Source organism: Scleropages formosus, chromosome 23, assembly GCF_900964775.1.
Source record: "Scleropages formosus chromosome 23, fSclFor1.1, whole genome shotgun sequence".
In the NCBI taxonomy this organism is placed as follows: domain Eukaryota; kingdom Metazoa; phylum Chordata; class Actinopteri; order Osteoglossiformes; family Osteoglossidae; genus Scleropages; species Scleropages formosus.
The window spans coordinates 2,620,430-2,647,785 of record NC_041828.1 but is presented as its reverse complement, the minus strand read 5'-3'; the positions used below and the strand labels follow the sequence as shown (position 1 = coordinate 2,647,785).

The 27,356-nt window shown below is 45.0% G+C and overlaps 1 protein-coding gene across 3 annotated transcripts in view; it reads left to right on the top strand.

Annotated features, from left to right (window-relative positions):
• The first annotated feature begins 6,627 nt into the window (after nucleotides 1-6,627).
• col8a2 (collagen, type VIII, alpha 2) overlaps nucleotides 6,628-27,356 on the top strand; it is a 43,146-nt gene continuing 22,417 nt past the window's right edge. For 2 of the 3 annotated variants that reach the window (XM_018759862.2, XM_018759861.2), the window contains exon 1: nucleotides 6,628-7,180. The gene's annotated coding sequence lies outside the window, so the exon portion shown is untranslated. The remainder of the gene's footprint in view (nucleotides 7,181-27,356) is intronic. The other variant, XM_018759860.2, reaches the window with a different exon arrangement.

The following is a 27,356-nucleotide window of genomic DNA, read 5'->3' as shown; positions in this document are numbered from 1 at the left end:
CGCGACGATCTTGTCCGATCGGCCGTCCATCTCCCGAACCCTCCGCAAACCTCCTACTCTCCTTATAGCCCATCCCAATTTATTTACCCCTCTCTTTCTGCACGTGTTTATTTAATTTTGTCCATGGAAATCTGCTTTTCGTCCGAGCCCCAGTCTGGAATCCGACAGTGAATGGAGGCCGATACAGTACACCTCCTTCTGGAAACAATTACAATGTAATAATCTCTACATTCTTTCATCCCAAGATCTTGGCTGATTAAGTCTGCGCTGGTACATGAAGCCACCATCGCTCTCCTCTTACTCCCCTCTTTTTTTCTCCTTTCAGAGCCCTGGCAACACCCACTAGTGGCATTTTTTTCAAACTACCATTATTCTGGGACCTGCAACATGAAGGGTAACTGTAGTTTGGCCATGGTGATTTCTCCTCCACCATGGGTCTAATGCCAACCATCCCACTGAAACAGAATTTGTGGTGCTGCTATAATTTGAATCCCGCAGCTCTGATTTCTAGGAGAAAATCATCATGATGATGAGGCTGATGATTATGATGATGATGTATGCTGCTTCCCCATTGCCAGCGCTCCAAAACAAGCATCATTCATACCAATATAAACACTGCCAGACAAATGTCCATACTATAGCTTCCCTGTCTATAATTATCCACTATTGTTAGTCATTGCATTGTTCCATAATGTGAGCAGGTGAGTTTCTGTAGATCAAATCGGGGGACAAAAAGGTCCACATTTTACCAACTCATTTTTCCCTGAATATTCTGATCATTTTTACCAGAACCAAGTCAAACATCAGAAGCTGAGGCTTAGTGTGTGTTGTAGTTATGCTGGCCTGCAGTAGATCATGTTCCAGCTCCACCGTTTCCCCCACAGAACCATCTACCTGCATGTGTCACATACCTCTCATAGTTTAGAGTTTGCAGCAGCACAAAGTGACCTTTCCTCCATCAAGATGAACCTTCTGTCTGAGGATTTTCCATCTTTTATTCTCTTCAGGTTCCCCAGATTTCACCAGTTAAAAAAAAAAAAAAAAAACATGCTTTGTATTTCTTTTTTAATATTACAAAAAGTTACGTTTATGCTGCAGTTGTATGATATTTATACATCTACATGTGTTAACCAGATGTATCATAAAAATGCTAGCTATTTTTTTTAAGACACTTTATTTTTTTATTTTCTCCACTGTTTTTTAAACATGTGTTTCATTCTGGATAATATTGACATTTGTATTTTGTTCTTCTTGTTAGTCCACTTTCTGCCATGTTGACTTCACTTCTGTTAGCCGCCATGCTAATTCAGGGAGTGAAGCAAATTCAAAGAGCGCACTCCGGAGGAACAAAAGGGCCCAGCTTCACTAAATTACCCTCAAAGCAAAATTTATTAAATGGGCGTTAACTAATTACACATCTATAACTTGTTGGAATACTCTTCTCAGCCGTCTTGCTTGCTCCTGTAGCGATGCAGGCAAACGGTTCAGTGACAGTTGAGGGAGCTGGCCTGTTATCAAAATGTTGAAAGTTCATAACTGGAAAGCGTTCCCTACCATTGAACCCTCAATCAAGCATGAAAGGTGTTTAACTTGCTTTGGATAACATGTGTCTATCTGCCAAGCAGCTAATTGAGAATAGCATAGCTGCTCTGAATTAATGTCCCTCTTCCATGCACGGAAGTCCTGTTCTGGGGAAGGAAGTCACGTTGTTGGCAGACATGCAGCCTCTAGTGTCAGAGGTTGCAGGTTCAGATCCTATCTCCTGTTTACCCTGAATTGTTCCAGTAAAAAATATAGCTGTGTAAATTAGGTATAAAAACTGTAAGTAGCTTTAACAGTGGAAGACCATTTGGAGAAAAGCATAAGCTAATAATGAAAACGTAGTTGTACTAAGGGAAATAAAATGAATAAATGTCATGTAAAATACAAGGAGTGCACCAGTTACAGGATGGTAGGTAGCTGCTTGGCAGTGACTGGGCATTCCTTCAACACAAACTGAAAGAGTTGTTTTGTTTTGCTCGTTTGTTATTTCCCAGCAAATTGTGCCCTTTCCTTAGCCAGACAGAAGTCAAGTTCTCCTCAGGTGTGTTTTACCCTTGGGGAAACCCTTTGTCATCACTTGCTCTTGTTCTCAGTACGAGAGGATGGGCTGGAGGAAAGCAGTGCGGCTGCAATGCCACTGAAAGGAGTCCGGCGCTTCATCCGGAGCTTCATCCAGAGCTTCACCGCAACACCGACACCCACCTCCCCAGCCTACCAGGTCTACAGGGCAGCAGAAGCTTCGGGCAACATTCAAATTCCTCCAAGGAATTTGTCTAAAATGTATATCAGTTTCAGTGGCAACTACCCACAGTTTGCCCCATGAGCCGCAGCAGCCGCAGCACCAGAGATCTGCCTGGATGCCAGGCATTCCTGGGGAAGGTTACAGCAGACGAAGTCGGAGCAGATCAGCTGCATGAAGCAGCCTATTTAAGCCAGGCCAACAGAAGGAGGGAGTGAGGGAGTTAGCCTCCCTCTCATCACATGACCCTTGACCTTTCCAAACTCTTCCACTCCGTCTTTTGTCCCAACGACAACAGGGCAACGGCACACCCATGAAACCACTTTCTTGTAACTGTTTAATCATTTGTGTGCTTCTCTCACAATTTTGCCCGGTGCAAATTTAAATGGTCATTATGACCAAGTTCCGCTGTTCGCTGATCAAGAGCAGCACCGAGTTATGTCTTATTTCTCCTGTTTTGGCCTGCTTTTCGGGGTCATCGATACATGACGGAAAGCAAACGAGCATGTAGTCATTTTTGGAGGCCCTCTAAACAAGTCAGAACATGGCACTCCTAGTGGCTGATTGGTCACCAATGCACTGTTTGGTCTCACAGTGCTGCTCCTTGTGCCCAACCAGGCGAGGGGTCCTTACTAATACATAAGGCCTTTTTGAGCTTCTGTTCCAGGCTCTGGGTACAGACCCCCATTGGGGCACAGTCAAAACCACTTTTTCTGGTGACAGAATAAAGAAAACATCAAGTATGACCTAAGGGCACAGAGTTCCATTTGCACGACATCCTGGTTAGTCGCTGCATCTTCATGCAGAAGAGAGGAATGGAAAAGATGTGGAAGGCATGTGGTCTGAGGCGTGTCTAACAGAACAATCTTGAGTAAGAGAAAAACAGAGTTGTGCCAGAGAAGGGGCTGAGTTCAAAGCCCCTGCCGCCCAGCAACCCTACTGCCCTGGGGTGATGCCTTGTAAATGAGGCTGTTACTGGCAGAATGGAACTACCTTGACGTACTGCTACCAGGAAACATGGGCGGCACAAGACCCCCATTGATGACATCACCAGCAGAGGCCAGGCTACCTCACCCCACCCTCCACCTTGTAAACGTCTAAATGGAATCCATTCAGCACAGCTATTCGGCTCAATGGTGTATGGCCGCCCTTAATGGCAGTTTATTTTAAGTCATTCAGAGTTCTAGAAATAGGTATTCGATGACTGCTTATTTCTGGAGTTTTGATGACCCACACCTTATTTCATGCATTAAGCAAACACAGAACAGAACAAGCATGTTGTTTGCATGCAATAATTTAAGGTTAACATCAGATATGTCAGTGAGCAAGTCTCTGTGCTTATATAACGTAGTCATATGATCAGTTATTTTTTTTACTCACTGGCTCAGTGCTGTTATTATTCAAGAACAAATAATATCTGTCTGTAAATGTTAAAGTCATTCTTTGTATGGTGCTTACATTTGATATAGCGGATAACCTTTCTCACAAGTGCACCCTTTAGTCGCTGGATCATTGGGCCGGTTCATTAATCACGACATTGTTGCTGTTTTTACTGCGTTGCTCGTTTTTGGAAAACAAGCATGCCTTGCTTCTAAAATCCCCGTCTCTGTTGCCAGCACACCCTTGCACAGTTTTCCCCAAATCAGACGGTTTTGACTTAATGTCGATGAAATTTCGATGTGTAATTTTTATTTTATTTAATTTTAGACTGATAGTTACAATCAGGTCTTTATCCGTTGACCATCTATGTGCAGCTGTAGCATTGAAACCCGCCAGCACACATCAAATGGGGCAGCAAGAGTCCACAAATAAAACGTGGCCATTAGATGTCTGGGCTCATGATGGCAGCCACTGGAAAGAGCAGTCATTACACAAGTATGCCTTGCGCAAAAATGGCCCACATTGGGTCTGACTATCTGTGTAATCAGGAACACATCAGGCTCATGAGCTTTCGGTGCAAGACAAATAGCACAGGGTTCCGAGAAATTGCATGAAAAAAGGTCGATTGGGATGAAGGGCCCAAGGAGGAAGAGCTGAATATTGGTGAAGCTTCATGGTTGAGTTTTTCATGCTGTACCTTCAAAGCTGTGTAATATCTTCTACTTCTCTTTGTGTTTTTTCCCAAAAAACATCCCCCTTCCATTGGTCTCGCTTTCCCTGTCTTAGGCCAGATTTCCAACTGGCTGGCAATTTTCTCCACCACTATCAGATCTTGGGTCTTGCCAGCTCCAAGTCCCCATGGGTCGTGCAGTACAACCCGGCCATTTTCCTGCTGGCCGTCCAGTGTTCCACTGTTGCCTTCATGGTCCACTTCCAGACCACAGCGACATGCAAACATCACTGCGGTTTCCCCCGCGCTTACTTGTTGGCTCCTCCACAGGCCGTGCACAAATTAGCGGCCCGCGATATGAGTGCGGTTTGAGCCAGAGGGACAGGGATAGTGCACAAAAACAGGTTCTGCCTGAAGCAGAACTCAATTCCAATCCTGGAGCTATAAGGTGGAATGGTAAGGACAAGGGTCGGGTTCCATGAGTCGAGTTTTTGAGACGCTCCCTCTTCCGCTGCTGCAGTCCGCAGCAATGTGTGTTCCGACATGGTTCATACCCATTGCTCATTGAGTCATGGAAGACTTGTTGTTTCTTTGTGGTCAAAGGCCATTCGTTTGCACAGCTTCTGGTCCGTGCCGCTCTGTCATAATGTGGTTAAGAGAGTACCGTCACCCGTATCACAGCAGGCGTGTAATCCCACTCTGGACTTGACTGACTTGTTCTGAAATGGTGGAGAGAAGCTGCGGACAGGAATCTTCAGTTATTCTGCAGAGCAGATCGAACACCTCGCTCCCAGTACATGACATTGCATTTTAAATGTTTAGGTCACTACAGGGAAAGATTTTTAGATCGGGACTCAGTTCTTCAGCTGATATCAAACTAAAATGCTTGTGTGTGAATTTTTCTTGGATTCTGAGGATGGTCTGTCTCTATTTGTGGAATGTGAAATATTTTAAATGGTGTTTCTGCTCCTTCATTATCAGCAGCTGCTCAAGCATGTGGTCCGGAGTCTATCCTGGAAGCGTAGGGTGAGAGGCAGGGCACACCCTAGATGGGACAATCACACACACTCATTCACCTTCTAGGAAACCTGAAGCACACACGTCCTTGGACTATGGGACGAAATGCACGCGAAGACGGGGAGAACATGCAAACTGCATACACACTGAACAAAATTAATAAGGGTGTAAATAAAGGAATTTGTAATAAGAAAGCGTATACTTCCTTAAACAACCAGGGTATTTATATATAAGGATAGTATCTGCATTGTGTTTACCGAAGGCTTGTGAATGCAAAAGCTCAATAAGACATCATTAAGTCAGGCGGGACCAAAAACAATTTCAGATAATTTCTCAAGGACTTCGACTAGAAACCTCAGATTTTAGGTTGTGCCATGATTATTTTCTTGACACCTTTCTCCAAGGCGACATTAGTTTATACACCAGCCTGCTTACAATTATCTATACAGCTGGCTAATTTTTAATGTATCATTTTGGAGTATATACCCTGGTCAAGGGTACTACAGCAGGAGAGGCATTTGAACCTTGAAAATTGGGTTTTAAGGTGATGCTCAAACCATTAAATCACCTGCTGCCTCTGCCCTGGGGCTCTTAAAGGCTTTTGAATTTTGACTTTAGTAGAATCAGGTAGTATATAATATTATTACACTGCTTTTTGGGTTAAGGGAATCAATCTCTTCTGCTCATTACATGAGTTCTGGGTATTTTCTAGTAATGCTGTGAGGTACTGTAAGGAAGGGTGCAAATATGGGAAAAGAATATTCCATGTTTCAGTAGGCAAGAGCAATTGTGTGCGTGTGTGTGTGCGCGTGCGCGCGCGCTGACGCTCTGAGCCTATTAAGAAATGCCAGCAAAGGAATGTCCAGGAAAGTTAAATCTGGGAGATTTCAGTGGTGCCAACAGGCTCTGTGTTTTTCAGACAGTGGGTTCCTGGGAAAGATTTCTTTGTGTGTGCACGTTTGTGTGTGTGTGTGTGTGTGTGTGTGTGTGTGTGTGTGTGTGTGTTTGTATTTGTTTGAGGGTGTTTGTGTTTGAGATGGGGAAACTCCCACCTTACTGCCCTTCCTGCCAGCCACCCGCTCACCCACCACCCAGTCTCTTTCATCAGCACCCCATACACTTGTCTTTTGTATTAAAGCAATGTAAGAAACAACCCTTTAGAGGTCTCTCAAAAGAGAGCGAGCGAGAGAGAGAGAGAGAGAGAGAGAGAGAGAGAGACACGAGGGGGAGACTGGACTTTTGAGGTGCCTGGCCCCTTGTTAAAAGACCCGTAAAAGGACTTGTCTCTGAGTGGACAGCAGGAGCAGTCGCCGCTAGGCCAGCCTCAGCACCTCGCCAGCTCTCGTGCTCTCTCTCACTCTTCTCTCCCCTCGCTCTCCCTCTCCCTCTCGCCCGCTCCCTCTCTCTCCTACATCTACCCGCGAGCGAGCGAGAGCCGCGATTCCGAAGGTGCGTCTCAAATCGACTTGCAGTCAGCCCGAGGACAGAACTAACAGAAACTTTTAATTTATTTTTTTTTACAAACCTGCAAGCTGCAAAAAGCATATGGACTAAATTTTCAACTTTCAGAAAAGAAAAACAAATTAAGAAAAAAAAAAAACTCCCACCTGCAGCAGTAAACAAGATTTATTCTCCTTCAGTATACGAATATTCTATTTCATTTCCTCTGAATTTCTGGCATCAGCAATATACATTTTTCTTTCCTTTCATAGATTAAATTTTTGGACAGTTAAGCCCTTGAGAGGGTAAAAAGGTACAGAAGAGACTTGGTGGGAAAAGCCAACTGATAGATCAAGAAGTATTGATTATCCTTCACTAGAAGTTAGCGAAAGGTAAGAGCTCCGCCGTGTCTGCTCCTCTTTCTCTCTTCTCATCTGCATTCATGTCATTTTCCTATTTCTACCCAATATCACATGCTACCCAAAGCCAGGGAAGAAAAGCCAAAGGCAACAGAAAAAGAGAAAGGAATAACAGACGTCTTTACTCCTTGGTCATGGGACCTGCATAATTCTCGGCGCTGCGGTAATTCTAGGCAAGGAATAATTCTGAGAAGATTAAAAACAAAATGCAACCCTCTTTGCACTGCTTTCTCCTGTCAATCTTAAAGGAAAAAAAATTTTCTCAAAGTTGCTTCTCTGCCCCATCTCCCCTCTGTCTTTGGCCCCGGAGCCTTCCTCCGCTGGGAGATGGTATTGATTATGGGGCTGCGGTTTTGACATCTCACTTGTTTCCGTCATCATCTGTTTTTTGTCTATTTTTCTGTAATTAAGCTTCAGCCTGAGCTTTGTGTCAAGGGATGCAATTGATGCATCTGGTGCAGTTGGATGGGTGGGTGGGTGGGTGTGTGTACGGGGGGGTGGGTGTTACGGGGGAGGGGGGAAGACTCGAGAACGAGCTGTTTTCAACAAGATGTTCCACGTTGAGCATCGGGTGATGGGTTGGGAGGTGTGTCTTGGTGGGGGGGGGGGGGGGGGGGGGGTCTCTGGGGTTACATAATGGCACCCTACATTCTCGTATCTCCATCCTCTCTGGTCCACCGCACTGAGGATCCCTGGGCTTCAAGAGGTGCCACCTGGACTTCTAGCTCAAGCCGACCCCTTAATATCACAAAAATATTTTAGACGGCTCACTCCCAGGGCTGGAAGAGGATTCTACCCCTTAATTATGTTGCCTTGCTGGGTCTTTATTTTTTCTCAAAAGTTTCTTTCAGCATGTTGTCCTGCGAGGGTTCTCAGTCAAGGTGAAACTGCGGTTTGTTACAAACCCCATCTGTTTGTATGTGTGGGAGATGGCGGGTTGACTTCTATTAGAAGATGACACCAAATGTCCCTTGATCCTCTTTTGCCTGGACCCCCTTGTTCCCATCTACCCTTTGCTCGCTCCTTGCTCTCCAGGCAATGCTGGCACAATAATTCAGGTTTTTAGTTTTCTTCTGCTCTCACGGAATCTGTCATACACCGGGAAAAACAAAACCGTTTTCGTGATACGTTCTGCATCTGAGCGCCTGGGCAGGCCACAGGTCAGACAGACGTTTCTTTTTGTTTTCTCCGCCTGGAGAAGAAAAAAATAAAGTGCTTTCATAATATGCGCTCCAACGCAAACACATGGGAATAAGATTCGGCAGTGCATTTTTGTTTCTTTTCCCTCTCGTCTAGTGGCGGCCTGAGGTTTCGAGGTTTCCTCCAGACCTGAAACAGACCCAGATTCATAACAGCTACACTCTGAAGGTTCAAGAAAATATATATATATATATATATATATATATACACCTATTTGGGATAGGTATGGCTAGAGGAGGCCTGGTGAGATGACTGGAGGGCTTAGGAAAGCTGAAAGGAGGTATGCAAATGCATCACTCTGTTCCTTACAAATGATTGGATAAAGGCCAGTAAAGGTGGGCGGAGTTTGAGTACAGCCACTAATTGGCTTCTGCAATGGGAATATGTCACAGTCATAATGCAACAGACATGTCTCAGCCTATAAAACTAATATAGGGTGTCCATTTGCCCTAGTGAACTATGCCAGGCTCTCTCTCTTCTCCCCCACCACACTGTGAGTCGGACCTCTCTGGCACTGGGAAGCGGTAACTGAGGGACCGTGTGGTAACCATCGACGACCGGCCCCTTTTGACGGGCCATTACCAGGCAGCCTGGTTTTGCTATTCGGCCCGGCTGTGGTCTGCTGGGCACTTTTTCCACCCCTTTGTTAAAGAGTGCTGTAGACTCTCAAGGTCACAAAAATCTACATCGTAACAAACAAGTTCTGGTTCTGGTTACGGCAAAACCTCAAACTGCTGGACTTGTTGCTGTCTGCGTATTCGCTGAACATGTGCATTGATCAATTTTACACAGTTTGTCCATTTTGTCCTAGGCAAGGTGGCTTTGGCCTTTGACCCCTCAAAACAAAGCCTGTTGGCACTATTGCTGGACCAGGAAAGAGCAGCTTTCTGCACTCTAAGGTACACTGAGTCAATAGTCCCCAGGCTATATTCCACATCCATGTTCCACATCCATGTCCCTTTTTGCAACAACTCACTGCAGGTCCCAGTCCCAGTAGTTTCTCACTTTCACATTTCGGCAGAATGACACTAAATTCATTGCACATGCCCGATCAGTCCAGCAAGGCAGATGGGTGAAAATCAGTCTGTTCTGCGTCTGGAAGCATGTGGTAAACATTTGATGCACTGGTGTTCCGTCGATGCAATAGACACCACTAGAGACTCTGCTTTTTTTTTTTTCCCTTCTCAACTGTTGGCTTGAGACAGCGGCCTTGTCTTCACCAGGGTTTCCCGTCCAGCAGCTCCTGACTTCGGGGGTCCCCACTGGCAACAGATCTTGTTATCAGCTGCGTAGTATATCTACTGCTTGAAACCATGTCTGACAAGATGTTAAAAGCAGGAAACAGAAGTTAGCAGTGGTTCTGGAGTGTGCACAGGGTCTTTTGAGAATATTTCTAACAACCTGAGCTCTGAGGGTGTTAGAAGAACATGACAAGCAGGGTGGAGGTGGAGCAGGCACATAAAGGCCTTGTCTAGTGCGATTTGGACACAGTGGGGCTCGGTGTTCGCCCACTCAGCGCCGCAAAACCCTATGATTTCCTGCCATCGCCGATCTCTTGCCAGGCATGTGCACAGTGACACATCTGCGGTAGCGAACCTCTACCTCATTACAGCTCAGTATGAAACGCGACTTGGCTGGACATGTGGAGCCGTTCCAGTCGGTGCCACGAGGGGGCAGTATTTTGAACACAGATTTTTGTTTTCAGTTCCCGCACGGGGTCGGAGCTGGGGGACTGGTGGAAACGTTTTACTGGCACTGTCCTAGCTGGTGTGTGCAACTTTTGAAATCAGTATTTACAACAGATTTACAACCCATCAGCCAAATGTGAGCAGCACCCAAAAACTGCAAAAATTGGGATCAATTCTAATGTTTTTCAGCTAGCTGCTGACACATGCTTTCAGAATCTGCTTTAAATAGAGTGACTTAATTCAGGAACGCATTAGAAAAGTTTTGATCCTAGTTGTTTTCGGTAATTATACACAAGTTGTTGCGGAGGTCCAGTTGTCAGCATATTTTTAAATAGTCCGATGAGCGTCAGAAAAAGCAGATCAGGAAAGTTTGAAAAAGTTTGCATTTCAAGGCATGTCAGTGTGAATATGTGTGTGAAAATGGATAGGGAGACTTCAAGGATGTGAGAGTCAGTGTGTTGGTGTGTGTGTGTGTGTGTGTGTGTGTGTGTGTGTGTATGTGTCTTTGAGAGCCTCTCTAACTCATGTGTTTTGTCGTGCAGCTGAAACAGGAAATTAAGCAAAATGCCTACTGTTCTTCGTGAGGAAACCAATGCCCGGTCTGCCCACCCGCCTGCCTTCGAGGATCTGAGATCCACAGGCATTTTCTCAGCCCTAGACGCTGTGCTCAATTCCTCCTGCCTTGTGTGTGTCTACATATCTTTGTGTGTATTTGGCAGGATTTAGAAAACCTTGTTCTTCGACACAAGCTGCGTTGTAAATCTGACGCGTTATCCTCCATCGTGGGCAATGGCTCCTCATGACAGCTAATTTACATATGTAATATGTATCTCTTGGTTTCCCAATATGTTTTATGCTACCATTTTTCTGATGTTCAGTTAGATCCTGTTCAGAATTTGGGGTCATTTCAGTGTATGGCAGCATAGCAGAAGCTAGTAGTCCTGGCTGCACAAATCCTTTCCGCAAGGGTAGGATGAAATGCATGTAGGATATGCATGAAAGTTGACATGCCTTTGACTGAGATGGTGATGGACTATGGGGCAGGCTTGTAGAGAAAAGTGGCAGGACCAAGAGCAAAACTGATCATGGAACTAGAAAGTCGGTTAAAATCCTTCCGTTGCTCTGACAGACATGTACACCGCATGGGCACGTGGACAACAGGAGAATAAACATGTTGCATTGTCAGTCTTCAGAATAGGGTGGAATCCAAAACGGTCCCGTAAGTCATAGCGCCTCAGTGAACAGGCGTTGGTCGGTCACTTTCCCTGGAAAACACCTAGACAAAGTGTAGGTAGACTGAGCACGGTAAAGGAACTCTGGCCCCTCACTCTCTTTCTCCCTGTTTCCTTTCATCACTCCCTCCCTCTCCTTTCCTCATAGAGCCACCCCCCCAATTCTGTCACCCCACCATGTTGGACGAGGGAGTGTTTTTCCGTTCTGCTGGCAGCACCAGGAGATGGGGGTGCTTGGCAGGCGGCTGTTATTATTTTTCCTTTTGCTCACCATTGGGTCTGTCAGCAGCCACTCTGTTATTGCCGGGTCTTCTAAACATCATTGCTGCAAGACTCCAAAGGGGCTTTTATCAGTGGAAGTGTTTTGGAAGGATGGGTGGGATGGGACAAGAGGACACGTGGGCATCGGGCAAACTGTGGCTGGAGTGCGTGTGTTTTGAGGGGGGGTTGGCTGGTTGGGTTGGATTGGAACAGCCCTTGAAGAAACAGAGCAGAGAGCAGCAGCTTTCCGTCCTCTGGCGGCTCTGTGGAGCCTTGGCTGTAAATGAGGCTGAACCAGCCAACGGGAAGGGTCCCACATTGTAGCTAAACACCCTCTCCCTCATCTCGCACAAAGATCATACTGGTTAAAGAGTGTTTCTGGGCCTCAGCACTGTCACCTGAGGAGTTCTTGCCAAATGCTCAATGGGATCCTGGCTGTTGGAACTTTGAAAGAAGCACTTAACCAAGCCAAGGCATTCTGAATCAAACAGACACCTGCGTCAGTATCGGTATATGGGCCCTCTGGCTTACACAGAGAAGATCACTAACAAACAAATGCACGGAATCTGGTCTTCTCGTTCGAACGTATGAGCACCTGTACTCACAGAAAAGCTGTCCTTGCGAACTTATTAACTCTCACTGTCGGTCAAGAGCACATTTCTTATAATTATGTACTTAGATTGCCATGTGGTGCAGAGACAAAACTGCAGGAGACCTCAAGGTGACACTGACTTCCAGCTGGTACCAACTGAGAAGCCCAATACAAGTACACATTCCTGAGAAACAGGAAGAGTACACTAATGATGAGGCTGCTATCCTATCGGATTTGATGTGGCAGGTTGATGTGACAACAGGTTTAGTAGGACTACTGTGGTCACGATGTTTATCCTTAGAAGGAGTCTTTAGGTGTGGAGACAGGACTTGATGGGGGTGGGGGGGGGGGGTGTGGTCGGTGCCCGCTCTGTGGTGGGTCTGGGGTTTGAATCCTGCTTGGGGTGCCTTGCAACAGACTGGCATCTCGTCCTGGGTGTGTCCCCTCCCCCTCCAGCCCTGCGCCCTGCGTTGCTAGGTTAGGCTCCGGTTTTTCACGACCCCGGTTGGGATAAACAGTCATAAACATTGTGTGTGTCACAGGACTTGGTGACAATTGGGGTGCATAATGGGACCTCAACACCAGATTGAGACAGTTCTACCTGTGCGTGAGAGCCTAAATCAACCAAAGGAACAAATTTCAGATTGGTTACTGGGATAAGGGTGTATTTTTGGGGATGTGTCTCTTTGGTTTTCTGCTTCTCTCCTGCCCTCTCATTCAATGTCTGGCAGTAAACTCAAAGAGCTGCTTCAGAGACATATTAGCTTTAAGTGCTCTACTGTGTACAGTGCACATCCATCCACTTGAGGGCCAAGTTTTTTTTGTCCTTCCTGGTACAGAAACACTATTCAGAATAAATATGCTCAGTAGGTGATAATGTACATGGAAATATTTTCCACTGTTTATGTCCCAGCCTTAACAGCAAGATGGAGAGGGGTGATTTCTTTCAACGTTTTTCCAGATTAACAGATGGGTGTCTCTAGGAGGTAAGGGCTGAGAGGCCCTCATTTCACTGAGAACTGGGCTGCAAAGGAAGAGTTCTCTGTTATGCATGTACATGGGTCCTGCTAAAAAAAACTAAACTCTATTTCTTTCCTGGATTCTTGTTCACTCCATCCTGCCTTTCCTGTGGGCACATCTCTGTATTTCAACTCTATCTTGCCATTGAGCAATGTTCAAGACACAGTATAGGCTCATGGGTCTCCATGCCCTCAACAGACTGAGTTTGCAGAACCTGTGCTCTACCACTTTCTCAATTCCAAAATTTGAAATCCCACCTTCTCCCTTTTCCCTCAGAATATTTTGCTTATTGACCTCAACCAGCTACTGTTTAACCACAGTTTTGAAGAGAGGAACTTTTTTAAAGTGGACACTTCCACTAATGTGCAACTTGGTAGCTGAGGCCATGTTTGCACTTGACCAGGTGCAGTATCTAACATGCATTGTTCAAAAGAAGAACACACTCTTTAGAAGGTCTCACATACAATATCATTATTTTTCTCCACAGTAAACAGTTGCTGGAGTTGCTAAATGATAGGTGCACTGTGGGTACTGTGGAATGATTTATTGACTCAAAGTATTCCCACAATGAGTCAAAGATGTCCTCTTCCTTGTCGTGTAGACATTGTCTGTACATCTTGCAGGTGATTTGCCAGGGAAGGTTCAGATAGTACTCCTTAATATCAAAAGGACCAGAAGTTTGATTATAGCCCCAATCTTTACTTTAAGAGTTAACTAAGAGATGTATTTCAGTTGTCAGATGACATGGATCCAACGTCATAGTTCAACAGATGTCAAGGAGAGATATGTGTAATTTCTCATGTGAAATTTTTCAGATGTTGATTTGCCTTCTGGGAATAATTGAATTATGTGAACCCAAAGTCACAAAAACAGTTACCAGAGGGTTTCACTTGTGAGGATAGGTAGTAGACAGTGGGTGATCATTTGTGGAAAAATGGGTCCTGGCTGGTGTTGAGATTTACCGAGTAGACTTCGTAGGCCTCGGCATTAGCTGAAGGGCTACATGATGATTTCCAGCACCTTGAAACACAAGAAGATCAGAAGGACTGCACTTGGCCAGGGTGAGCTGCAGGGAAAGCTCTGCAACCACTGGTCCTGTCGAGAATTCAGCATTTCCACATATTGAGCAAGGCCGTTCCAAATGAGGTCTTGGAGTCGTTCTAGTTTTCCCTGCTAATTGTGTCCATTTCCTGTAATCTGTTGAGGTGGGGGCGGGGGAATTCATATTCTCCACTGTTCCTTCCTGTACAGTCAGCTGTTTCTGCTTAGCCTGTGGAGAAATAGGTGTAAATGGTGGGATTGCGTGTAAATTTTTAACCTTTTCCTAAAGCTGAGTTTAGACATAATTGGATGCATAATTTGCATAGCGCTGTGAAATGTGAAATTACATGGCATGCTTTGGCAACTCAGAGATTTTTGCGTTTTACTAATGTTCCAAGATGGATATTTAATACAGAAAATCAGGTTAATGGTAATTTTTGAACTGCATGCAATGTTCTCTGTGTTTCACCCTGAACACTGCAGGACAAGAACAGGATGTGAACAGTTGCCTTGAACAATTTTACACTGTACTGCATACTGTGTTCCCACAGTACAGAGACACCTTATTTGATGATCAAGTCTCACAACTCTGAGGGTTGAGGTTGCAAAAGCTGACATCTTGAGGCCTCAACAGAATTTAGCGTGATGCTATTCCAAGAGCACATCCAAACAGAAATCAAGGGTCAGAGGCTGTCGACCATCTGTATCCAACAGTGACATACATGCTCAGGTCCTCCACGAAATGCGTTCATATGGAATCCATGTAAACAAGCAGAAGGGTTGGAGAAGATCAGAACCATGGCCCCAAAGTGGAAGAAACAAAACAACGAATGACGTAAGATTACTGTGCGGCAGATGGTGTACATTGTCTTAGATGGAGCAGGACTGGCAAACTTCTGCAGCTGCTGCGATAGCCCGGGATGTCGTGGGACAGCCACTTTTTCTCTGAACAAGTACCCTACAGTCTGATCTAATTAAATCGGTTCAACATTCCTGTCAAAGCAACTGTGATATCAAGGAATGTTTGTGGAACGGAAATTCCAGAAATGATGCTGCACCACATGTCCAGCCAAAGTTTAATCTTGTCTGGATGAACTTATGGAATGCAGTGGCTCTCTACCCTTGTCTCTCTTCCTTCAGTCAAGAATCTTTTAGCCATTTTTTTGTGTTAAAAAGAATTACAATAATACATAAAGACCTTCTTCTGGCCAACAAACACAATGGTTAATTAGTCAGAGCTTCGAGTCAATTACTGGCGTGCTTCATGTGGTTTACAGATGGCAGTGTGCTCTCCACTTTCCCTCTCTTCCCTTTACTATGTGTAATAAAAACCCTGTTTTGTTGCTATGGGTCTAATGCAAACCAGAAGCCCAGACACGGACTGGTTTCTTCACCTGGCTGCTGCCTTTACTGACCCAGGAAAAAGACCCAACCTTGAGCTTCCTGTTGCACGGCCAGCAGTAGGGACACGGGAAATGCACCCATGTTTCGGAAATCGCAGAGACAATCGTCTTTAAGGTGTGCTGGCAGGTGGCGAGTGCTGGCTTTGGACTGGCCAAAGGTTTAAAGTACTATCAGGAGCATCGTGCCATGCTATTCTGTTCCGCCCATTACCAAAGTTTGTAACCTGATTAAAGGTTCATCCTCTCATTACTCTGTTTCCTACAATTTGTTATTTGAGTCTACGGTTTGGCAAATTTGTTGCACTTTGCGGTTAAGACAAAAATGTGGTGAATCTAAGTCAAGAACACTTCTTCCTGTGCTTTCCTTGCTCTTGATTTGTTTCATTCTAACGATATCTGTCCTGCTGTCTGCCCCTCTCTTTCTTCATGACCAATGGAATGAGATCCAAGCAGTTAAGGAAGAAGAAGTGAAAACATATCCATGTTTTTCATAACTTTCCCATACACCAACAGAGGGATAGGTACAGGAGCTTGCTATGACTATGTCCCATTCCATCTCACAGGTGCTCCTGTTAGAACTGGATAGTCCGTTGCCCCTAACTTGTTAAAGCTAAAAGGATCATGATCCAGACAATGTTCAACATGAGTCCTAACTGTTTTCACTGCCTATCGGGCTTCTGCAGAACCATCCTTTCGGCTTGTGGTGACACTCCGGTAACCAAGGAGATGTGTGGGTCAGATTTGCAGGAGAATCAGAGATAACCGAATTACAGCATTACAGTTCTTGCACAAGACAGTTGCGAGTATGCTGGAAAACAATTTTGGCACCCTAATTTCAAAATCTGGAGTGGGCAAAGAAAGCTATCAGGTACGTGGCACAAGTATTGTGTAAGCTGCCAGTGTAATTGGCAGGTTCATTTCCTATTACGTGGGCTTTTTAAAAGACATACAGATGATACATTCAGATGATCTGCAAAAAGTTGCTAAATTTTGCTCAGCTACCCTACACAGCAGAAGTCAGCCATGTTCTAGATCAGTACTTCAGCCAGCCATACCATGTGGAGTACAATCGTCAAAAGGGTACAATAACTCTTGTGTCGTTGCCTGTTTCTCTACGCCTCGTGTTTGTTCCACATCCGGGCCTAAATTTGATCCCACCAATTTATCACTTGAACGTTGTTAAATTGATGACAAACCTTTGCCAGGGTTGTTGCCCATGGATGAAAGTGACCTGTAACGTTAGACTGTGCTACACCCCCCAGGGACAACAAAGGTGTGATTGTCTGCCCTGTTCTGGTCCAAAACACTGCCTCTTTGAACCAGGTGCTTTGCTCCTGCCCGCTATTCCCCCTTCGATTTCCCTCGAGGACAGAAACAAGAAATTATCTCCATCGCTCCGTCTTCTCATGATAGCTTGACCTGTTGAAATTTTTCCTACTGGAGTAGAAGTGCCTGCTGTTACAGTTTAAACATAGCCATCAGATTTCTTTGGAACAAGAGGGGAGGAGGGCAAGGGCAAACCTGGCCGGTCTGATGTACTACCCCTCCCAGAACAAGTACACACCCTTTCAGGTATTGTGCAGCTGCCCTCAGGAATATTAGCCTAAAGAGCATATCGCCTTTCTGGGCAGGAGTGGGACAGGCTGGGAAGGGGTGACATCAGCAACTCAGCATCTAGTACTGTACCAGTACACTGAATCTCTGTTAGTATGGTATTCTCTTTTCATGTCACACATGTGAAGTGTCAACTGATTGATGAGATTACGATAACCATCTGAAATTTCTTGTAGGGAAGTGGTGTACCGTATTCCTTTGCAGATAGGTCAACTGTGCAGGATAGCTGAGAGGAAGTGAAGGGGAACAATTTACCAGGTGCCATGCCAGACCTGCCGCTTGTTATTATCAAGTCATGGATGATGTGAAACAGGTATGTTGTGTTGAAGCACCATGTTGCTTACCTCCATAGCTCTCTGCAGCATGATCGTTATGTTAACTGAATGACGTTTACCTCTTTACTGTGGTCAACATGGCTCATGACTCTTTGCTTTCCTTTTGCTCTGGGGATTGTGAGTCAGGCTGTATGTTCTTCTTAAGCTATCCACATTCCGACACGACTCTGTAAGAGGATATGAACTCTACAGGATGTTGTGCAGACCAGGCCAAAGAGACAGACTTCATCCGTCCTAGAATTCATTGCAGCTTGCACCTCCATTTCTTTAAAGGGAGGGAAGAGAGCTACGCTCCATGGCAGCTACTGATGGCAGGTACCACCCAAGTAGAAATCGCAACCCACCTTGTTTTCAGGTTAACACTGTAACTGCATGAAGCGTATTGCATTACAAGAGCCTCTTGTGCAACAGTCACCTGAAACTTGGACGAGCCCAGAATCTCAAAAGGATTTTATGGATTCCAGATGTGAGTGGAGATGTTGTGGGCAGGCTGGCAGTAGGCAGTGGTAGCTTCATGAGTCTGTTCTGGATAGAAAGTAAATACAAGAATAACCAGCTTGGGTTGTAGAACAGTTGCGTGAAATCTTAGAATTAGCCGATTGAATAGTTTCAAAAGAAGAATAGTCATGCATGTGCATTTCTTCATGTGGCAGATGCGTTCCTCCAAAACAAAGTAAAGGTGATTTTCAGTTTGTGAGAGAGTTCCATCCTGGAAACCCAAACATATTTCAAATTTTAATATTTTCAACACTTTTTCCCATTAAAAATGATGGAAAATGCACATAATTTTGACCTTACTTACACCCTATAAACACGAATAATTGGATCTGTCATACACAGAATACATCAACTATCCCATTGCTGCATGTTTCTCAGACTGTGTTCTCTTTATGCATGCCTTTCTCATAACATGCTATCACATCTAACTTCATTGTTAAAGGTATCAATGTCCTTACATTTACATTTATTTATTTAGCAGACACTTTTCTCCAAAGCGACTTCCAGTGGATACTATGTAGTGTTATCAGCCCACACACCTTATTCACCGCAGTGACTTACACTGCTAGATACACTACTTACAGTGGGTCACTCATCCATGCATGTATGCATTGAATCACTGCTACCACTGTCACTCATAGCAGGATGCTTGCTTGCCATGTTCACACACAAATTGCACAAAAAACAATGTATTGTTACCTTTTTTATAATCATATTTGTTAAGAGAAAAGAACATATCCACAGTCGCAGAGATGACATAACAAAATGACATTAATTTGGTTGACCTTCATTCTCTTCATCCGTTTTTCAGCCATTGTTTACCTAAGGTACATATCTATTTGTCTTCTAATGACCAAAGTTTCCGAATATACTTAGCAAGATCTGTAAAGCTGTTGCAAAACAGTTTCTGAGGGATCCATGCCTTAGAGTCCAAGATGTCAAAATGAAGGAAAAAAAGGATGGTAGTGGTTGACGATGTCAAATGTCGATGAGAGTCGAAAGAGGACCGAGGAGACACACAGAGGTGATGAATGGAGGAGAAATGGAACAGAAAGATGTGGCAGGTTCATATTTATAAATCTTCACTCCAGGCCTCAATGGCCAGAGGTCACCATATCAAAATGACACCTACTCCATTTGGTGTCATTTAACACCCAATTTTGCATTTTTTGCCTTAATGTCCTTCTGTCAACACCGTGGCAAATTAATGTACAGTATTTGTGGAGTTCATACATGTTTTTAGTATTATTCCACATACAGAGGCAGGTCTCTACTTTCATTGAGGTGTGTGTGTAATGACCTAACAAGTGATCGATTCAGCTGCACCTGCTCTTGTCTATATGTTTAACGAGATATAACCTGTCTGATTTTGCACGATCCAAATTGATTTTTCAATCAGCAGTGCCATGGAAAAAAGTTTATAGCAAGGAGAAGGAATGCAGGGCAGAGAAGCCGATTTAATCACTATGCTAATCTGCTTCTTGTGACCCCCACCACACACACAAGGACGCGCGCACACTTCTCGTTGCTCCTTTTGCTGTCTTTGGTCAAGGCGCCTGGTAACATTCAGCAAAAAGTGAAGATCCCTAGATACTGTATGTCCAGCGTGGTCCTGCTGCCTGCGTTGGTTCAATATCATGTGGTTGCCCTGGGATGTGGGACGAGGTGAACCTTGAGGGGTCGGCCTGCGCGGTCCTCCTGTCCCAGCGCTCTCAGTCCTTCGGCTATGCAAGGCATGCAGTCATTGTTCACCGTGCTGGTAACAGATATCGCATTGTCCCTTCTTGGCTTTTGACTTTTTCCTTTCATCGTTTTCTTTTTTCTCCTTAGGAGACTACATTATAAGATTTTGCTTATGAAGCACTGATTAAATGCGCTCAGATGAATTTAATGTTCACACAGAGTCAGACACACACAGTCCCGCCACGAGGGGCTCTGCAGTGAACGGTGTGATTTCGCAGAGTTTAGCTCATTCTTTACAAAACTTTAATTAATTTATTTTAAATGTATTCCTCAGGTCAGACAGCTGTCTGCTTCTGGTGAGATTCGGGAAGGAGCAAGGGGCTGGCTGGGGGCTTATTAATAAAGACCGGTGTAACACAGCATCTCAGACATAACCCTACTGCGACCTTTCTCCTCCACCACCATGTGGAAATTTGGTTAAGTGGCTTCAGGCCATGTGCGTATGAGAGAGAGGAGTTTGAGAGCGCTGCCACACTTGAGCGGATATGTAAAAAGCCACGTTCAGCTGGCACTCGGGCTCACCCAGCAGTTTGTTTATACAGGGAAACGAGATGCATGTGGAACCCACTTACGGCGGTGCAGTAGGTGGTTGGATGCCCCTAGTCAGCGGATTATATTACCCCTAAATCTGACTGCAGCCTGTTCATATTTCATATCTATAGAATTCATCTGCAAAATAAAAGTGAGGAGTCTCACTCTTGCAGAGCAACTCACTCACAGACACCCAAACTCACAAGGTCACGCATTATTTATATTTATTAATTTGAATGACACTTTTCTCCAATGTGACATCTTTTACGCTCAGCCACTTGCAGAAATTTACCCATTTTTACAGCAAATAGTTTTTTTTTTTTTTTTTTTTTTTTTTTTTTTTTTAACTTTCAGGGTAAGTTTCTTGATAAGGGGTTAATCAAGGAATGGCAATCAGAATTGAGCCCCTTGAGTGCAAGGTGAGGGCTCTAACCACTGCGCCACCTGCTGCACACATGCATGCACATAAATTTGGACATGCAAACATACGGTACATACATGCAGAGCTTTGCTCAAACACTTAGACTCATACCGACTTGGTCCAGCGAATTATCAGGAGCCGTTTAAGTCATTGCAGCGAAAGCAGCAGTCTCCCTGGACCGCATGCTGTGGAGAGCAGAAGAAAAGTAGAAGTCAGACAGTGTTTGTTTTCTTGTCTCCCCCTGTGTCCCGCTCTCCTCTTTTTCCCCCGACCACCCCCCACCCCCGGTTTCTCAAGGTGCTGAATGGTGTCTGTGAGATTTAATGTGTGCGTGGGAGGGTGCGAGGAGTTCACCGAGCCTGCAGTAATTCTGCTCCTCTTTCTCCAGGGGGAGGATAGAAAAAAGCCAGCGTAATCCTGACGCCGCGTATTAAATTGTTGTCTTCCAGGCATTCATTCAGATGTGCTTTATTTGGCCTTCCCGTTCAAGGGTCAAAGATGTTTGCCAAGGTACTTGAAAACTGCACCACACAAAGAAAATTAGAACGGGAATGACAAAAAAATTAACCAACTGCACGGTGACAAATTTATTTGCCTGCTTCTGCTCTTTAGATTTTTTGCTGGGCCTTGGTACTGCTGGTACCTCCCCCATGTGGATCGTTGAGTTCACTCTAGCAGGTACCATGGCGCTTAAGGATGTTGACTTAATCCGAAGAGGCACTGCTGTAGAACCCTTAAGTAGGGCACTTAACCTTAATTGCTCCCGTTAGATATCCTGCTGTACAAGTGGGTGAAATTCTAAGTCACTTAAAACTTCATCCTGGCTGAGGCAGAAGAAACGGTTCTGCTCCATCGCGGCTAATTAGCGCTGTGCGTACAGAAGAGGAATAAATCTCCACAAAGTGAATGATGTGGCCCACCCACAAAATCCTTCCATTAGCAATCAGTGCCACAAGCGTGTTTTTATGTGTTCGTTCTGGAAATCCGGCTCCAATCGAGCAATCAAAGTGTTTCGTGCATAGCTCTGTCATCTTTATTAATGACCTGCGGTTAAACATAATAGTACCAGTTCAACTAGCCTCTAGGAGCTGGCGCTGATTTGACCGAGGTGTTCTAGAAGGCAGTGCTTGCCACGAGTCAAGACCTAATTCGGACCACATAAATTGTTCAAACTGATGCACATTCTTGAGTTACGTGATGCTACGGTTCCTCTGCGTTGGGTCCCCTAATGGACTCGACCCTCTTGGTTATTCGCATGAAGTTTCAGGGTTGCGATGGGTCAGGTTCAACTGGGGCTGCAGCCTTCCCCTGCCCCCTTACAGGGACCCAGAAATGGCCCCAGCCAGTGTCGGAAAGGGGAACCGAAACAAAATGTCTACTTCCATTTGCATTCGCGTCAAGTCTGGTCAAGGCCTCAAAAACAGCAGCGGTGTTATCTGATTAAGACACCAGACGGCCCAAATCCTTCTCTACCTCCAGACCCTAGAAATGCAAGTGTCAGCAGCTGTTCTGTTCCAGAATGTGGTCGTTGTCCCCCCCTCCCCCCGTCCCCTCTTCTGTCCTCTCTGGATATCCATTTCCCGAGGCCTCGGAGAGGCAAACACCCCCGCAACCCTCTCAGCCGCCTGCAGCGTCCAGAGGAGATGGTGACACCTGAGAAACAGCCTGTGTACATTAACCACTGAGGTGTGGCTTGCGTGGTTACATAACGGCGGAGCAAGCACATACCAGAGAGAGCTGCACTTTCCACTCGTTTGCTCGCTGCTGAGGTGAGGAGAAAACCTCAGGCAATATAAAGTCTTACCACGGAAGAGCTGCAGTCAGCTCTCTCCGCAATGTTCTGAGAGCGGTCAGGTCCACGGCACCATTTCAAACAGCTTACAGAGTGAGCTGCAAAATGATGTGGTCAGGAGGCCGGGTCCATTTTCTTACTCCGCTTAGTCTTGAGGTTATGCTGCCAGGGTAGCAACCGGGGAGCTGGATTTGTGGCCTGCAATGAAACGATCCAACTTAATGGACGTTCAACACCAGCAACTACACTGGACCTTGAATAACCAGGTAATCTGTCAGAAATGTAGAGTGGCTTTCTCTCAGCATCTGTCTCCATGGCAGCTGGACTGGCGGGGATCGCAGACATGGGGAGACTAAGCACCCCCCCACTGCCGACAGGCGCCTTGATCTTTGCCCAGCGATAATTTTCCTTCTGGGACCAACAGGACTCTATATATCACTCCTTTAAACCTCATGGCAGGCACAGGGGGAAGTGCTTTGTCAAAATCCTCTATTGATTTCTTTTTTCTCTTTTACCCTCTGCTTCCCTAACCTAAGTAACCACGATCTTTTCCAAATCACACTGAAGCACGGCATTATAAAAAAAAATCAAAATGCTTTCTAAGCTGAGATGAATGATTTGAGGCCTGAAGGAGGTTCATGGGTAATTTTCATGTGCTGGCTGTCATGTGCAGATGAGATAGTTAAGGACTGGACCCTTTTGTCCCCAGGTAATTACTGTCTGGTTCCGAACACCCACAAGCATCCCTCAACCCTCAAGTTCTTCACGAAGCCCATTTCCCAGAAGGGCGGGGGTGGTGGTATTTATCTTGCTCATGATGTGGTCTGACTGGCCTCCAAGTCCACTAACTTGGAATGTGCGTGTTTCTCTATGCCGGCCGCCCTTTCTTCGGGGGGTATTTATGTGAGGCATGGGTTTGCCGGTGGCATTTTCTGCCTTCTCACTCGCCGGAGCTCTGCTGCTCAATTGGAGAACAATGGGCTGACTATTTGATGTGGCGTCTGCTCAAATCCTGTGCCTCTGTTGCTGGAGTGAGCCCAAAGGTCCGATAATCGAGCTGTGGACGCAACTAGGCCGCAAACCGCCTCTGTCTCGGCTGTATGATGGCAGGCGCTCGGCTCGGTGGACTTACTCCCTCTCAACTTTGTGAACCAGAACATAAAAAATGACCTCACAGCCTTGTCGTTGAGCTCCAGAAGTATCGCGGCTGATAGGAACGCTTTTCTGTTGGATAGAGAATGGGAGTGAAGGAATGCGGGGGCGGGGGGGGGGGGGATTTTAAGTGAGTTCTTTTCAAAGCACCTGTGGAACTAATACTCAGTCCCTACAAGAAGATCCTTTGAAGTCCATATTCTCTGCTGCAAATAAAAGAGTAGTCTGCTCAATAGCTCATACCTGGGCAAAGGGGTGCAGTTTGGCACTGGGCATGGATTTCCATAAAATGCCAGATTATTTTGGACGAACATAATCGCTCTAACAGAACCCCTTAATACCCTTCCCATGCACACCCTGTCCCTGTCCTGCCACCTCTCAGTTTCCCTTTGGACAAAGCTGCCATTAGGGAGATAGGATCCCAGTTCCAGATGGATCTTTCCCCTGGCAGTGAGTTGTTATTTCAATTCACAGTGAAACCTGTGACGGTTATGGTTTTAGCAACACCCCCCCCCCCCCGAATAAAAATCAAATCCTACTATAAAATACACCTGAAAGTCAGGGTAGAAAGGGAACCTCAGGCAATTTAGATTAGCAAATTCTGGGCTCGCAAGCAAGTGTGAGGTAGACTTAGCCATGCATTAGGACTCTGAAAAGCTGCTTAAAAGTCTGATTCAGGAAGAATTAAAGTGGGATTCAAAATGAGACAAGCTCACATTCTTTATTAAAAGTGGCTCTGTCTTTTTGGAAGTTATGGATCTCAGTTACCAAATCCTCCATGCTGACATAAGATATTCAGTTATGATTTGAGAGGCTGTGGATCAAAGTTTCACACTGGTAGCCACCTTTCACTATTTCACATGTTCAAGGCAGAATTGTCAAGATGGCTGTAAGGCAAGTTGTCATCGTTTCATAGCTTGTGGTCGCAACTGAACGACCTAGACCAACATATGATGTTTGTTGGACCAAGTGGTGGAGACCAGAGTATTGCATGCAGTTTAGACTAAGTAAATTGAACCACCATTTGATGAGTGGTCTCAGCTAAGAGGTATTTGGATGGCAGAATTAAAAAAAAAAAAAAACTGGCCCTTGTGAAAATTTTTGCGGGAAAAGATCAAATCCAGCGGAATGCTGTGGACCAAAACACCCCGTCACATGCAAATCCATATATCTGGAATGAGCTTGTGGGGTTCTGCCTATTGCAACCTTATTACATCAAAGGAATCATAATCATCTTATTCCCCATTATGATGATTCCCCTTCCAGACTAGGGCAATTTTATGTCTTTCTCAATTTTTTTTTTTTTTCTTCAATATATTGAAAAGGGTCAGACTTCCTTCCCCAAGCTATGCACTGATTTCATCTGCATTCAGGGTTTGTGGCCTGGAGAGGGGGATTAGACGTTTGCAGCAATTAGTTTATGGCATTTTCCCACTAAAGTTTCTGGTTGCAATGACTGCATACATAAAATGGTTCTCAAGGTAATCGAGTGGAAGAAGGACTCAGTGTATGGGAAGAGGAGAAAACCATGGAACCCTTTTCCTATGAGAAACAGAGCTGGTTTCCTTTTAATTGGGTGCCTGGTGTCAGTCTTGGGTAACCATATTACATTTATGATCACAACGGTTACCCATACCCCACAACATTCCTGTCCATGACTAACTGAAGTCGGATGACGACTGTCAACAGAGCGCTTTATTGGGTATTAAGCAACTGGATTCGCAGCTGGATCCAAGACTCTATGTCTGGCATCGCTTGGGTGGCCTAAGAAAGCTGTCATCACAGAGCAAGAAAAAGTCACCAGAACAGAGAACAGATGATGAACACAAAGTGATGGCTCTAACACCCCTTCCTTCATTTCAGGAAAGACAAACACGTGCACCTCCAACACCCCATATATTACGTGATACCCTTGGTAAAACTGAACAGAAGAGGTTAAACGAACAAGTGGAAAAAGAGTGAAATTAGTTTTCACTCACAACTGCAAGGTATGGCTGCCATGACCCCTGAGCTCTGGAAGTTTATTTTAATATGCAGTACATTCTGGGTCACGACAGGTCAAAAGCTTGCCCAGAAGAAGGTCAGAGGTAGCGGTTGTTCAACACCCGTGACTAAGAGGTGCTTGGTTTAGCCATATTCTCACCATTGCATGTTAAACAATGTGCTGTAGTGAAAAAAAGTGCAGTCAGGGCTGTGCTTTATGATGCTCTGGGGCAGAAATTTTCAACTGGACACAGTTACGTCTTAAATATCTACAAGAAAGCACCTGAACTGTTGCAAAAATTTATGCTTATTAATATTTATACACACATTAATATTAAAAAGTCGTAGTAGTAAGCGAGTGCAGGCACTCTGACAGTTAAAAATGAGCCGTGCCAACACAGTTACGGCACTCTCCTACAGGACAAAGGCTGCATGTTCTGCAAGCAATTTGATCTGGAAAAATATTCTGCTCACATCTTTGCGTTTTATACACTACAGATGCTTGTGACTGAATTGCATATGTCGAATCATTCAAAACCTGTGGCAGAAGTGCAAATTATCATATTATTTTTCAGATTGCTTGGGGTGGGCGTTCTCTATTTTTAGAGCAACACTCACATAAACCACTGCAGCAGGTTGCCAGAATAAAAAAGTTGAAAGAAAACGAAAATGCCCATGTTCTCTGTTCTTTTGTTTGTATTTTCTTACGTAACTGATCCATGAAGCACGTTGTTATCGGCAGGGCCCGAAAGCCCCCGAAGAGGAAATTTCTCATGACATTCCGACTTTTTTTTTTTTTTTTTTCCCCCGACGCACAGGGGTGTAAGGGCCAACAAACAGTTATGCACCTGGCAGACAATGTTTAGGCGCTCATTCAAAACGCTATGGTGGGATTCACATAAGAAGTTATAAATCACGGGGAGAATTTTACAACAAGCACAAGAGGGAAAGTGCTGGCCATCAGAGCAGGGGAAAAATTTTAAAAAGAGGAATCTGAAAAAAGTTGAGTAAACATTTCTGAATTTCTGCCTTCCATGTTTGACTTGTTAGAATTTACTAAATCTGCCTCTGCAGCATCATCAGGGCTCTTCAGAAGAGCCCCTAAGTATTCGGAAGAGACTGCAGTGCATGGTCTGCCTTTGGGATGATCACAGAATGTGTGTAAGTTGATGGGGTGATAGTGTTTTGGCCCCCCATGGGGGGTCTTGCGTTTGAGTGACAGCAAGAAGGTTAGATGGCAATGGTCCCGCTTTTGAGGTCTTTCTGGAGAGCTCAAACTCTCAGCTCGCAGAGATTTACAGTCAGGAAGGTAGGGTGTAGCAGACCATTTATCCGACGACAAAGACCTTTGCATATCCCATGTTTAAGTAGAGCTGCTCACCTGTTTCCTTAGCAATGTCATCTCAGTAAATCAGATAGGGCCAAAGACCAAGAGCCCTGTTTCCCAAATCCTGTCTGGGAGTCCTTGGCCTCCTGACAAACTTTTAACTAATGACACCAAAAAGAAAACAAAAAGCAGCACATGCACATTTTGGGTTTTGGAGAGCCAAGGCATTCATGTAAGGGGAATCTCAGTAAAAGAACCATTTTCATTTTCCAATGGCTTGTCTGAGGTTGGAATATGTGCGGCTTCTTCAGGAAAT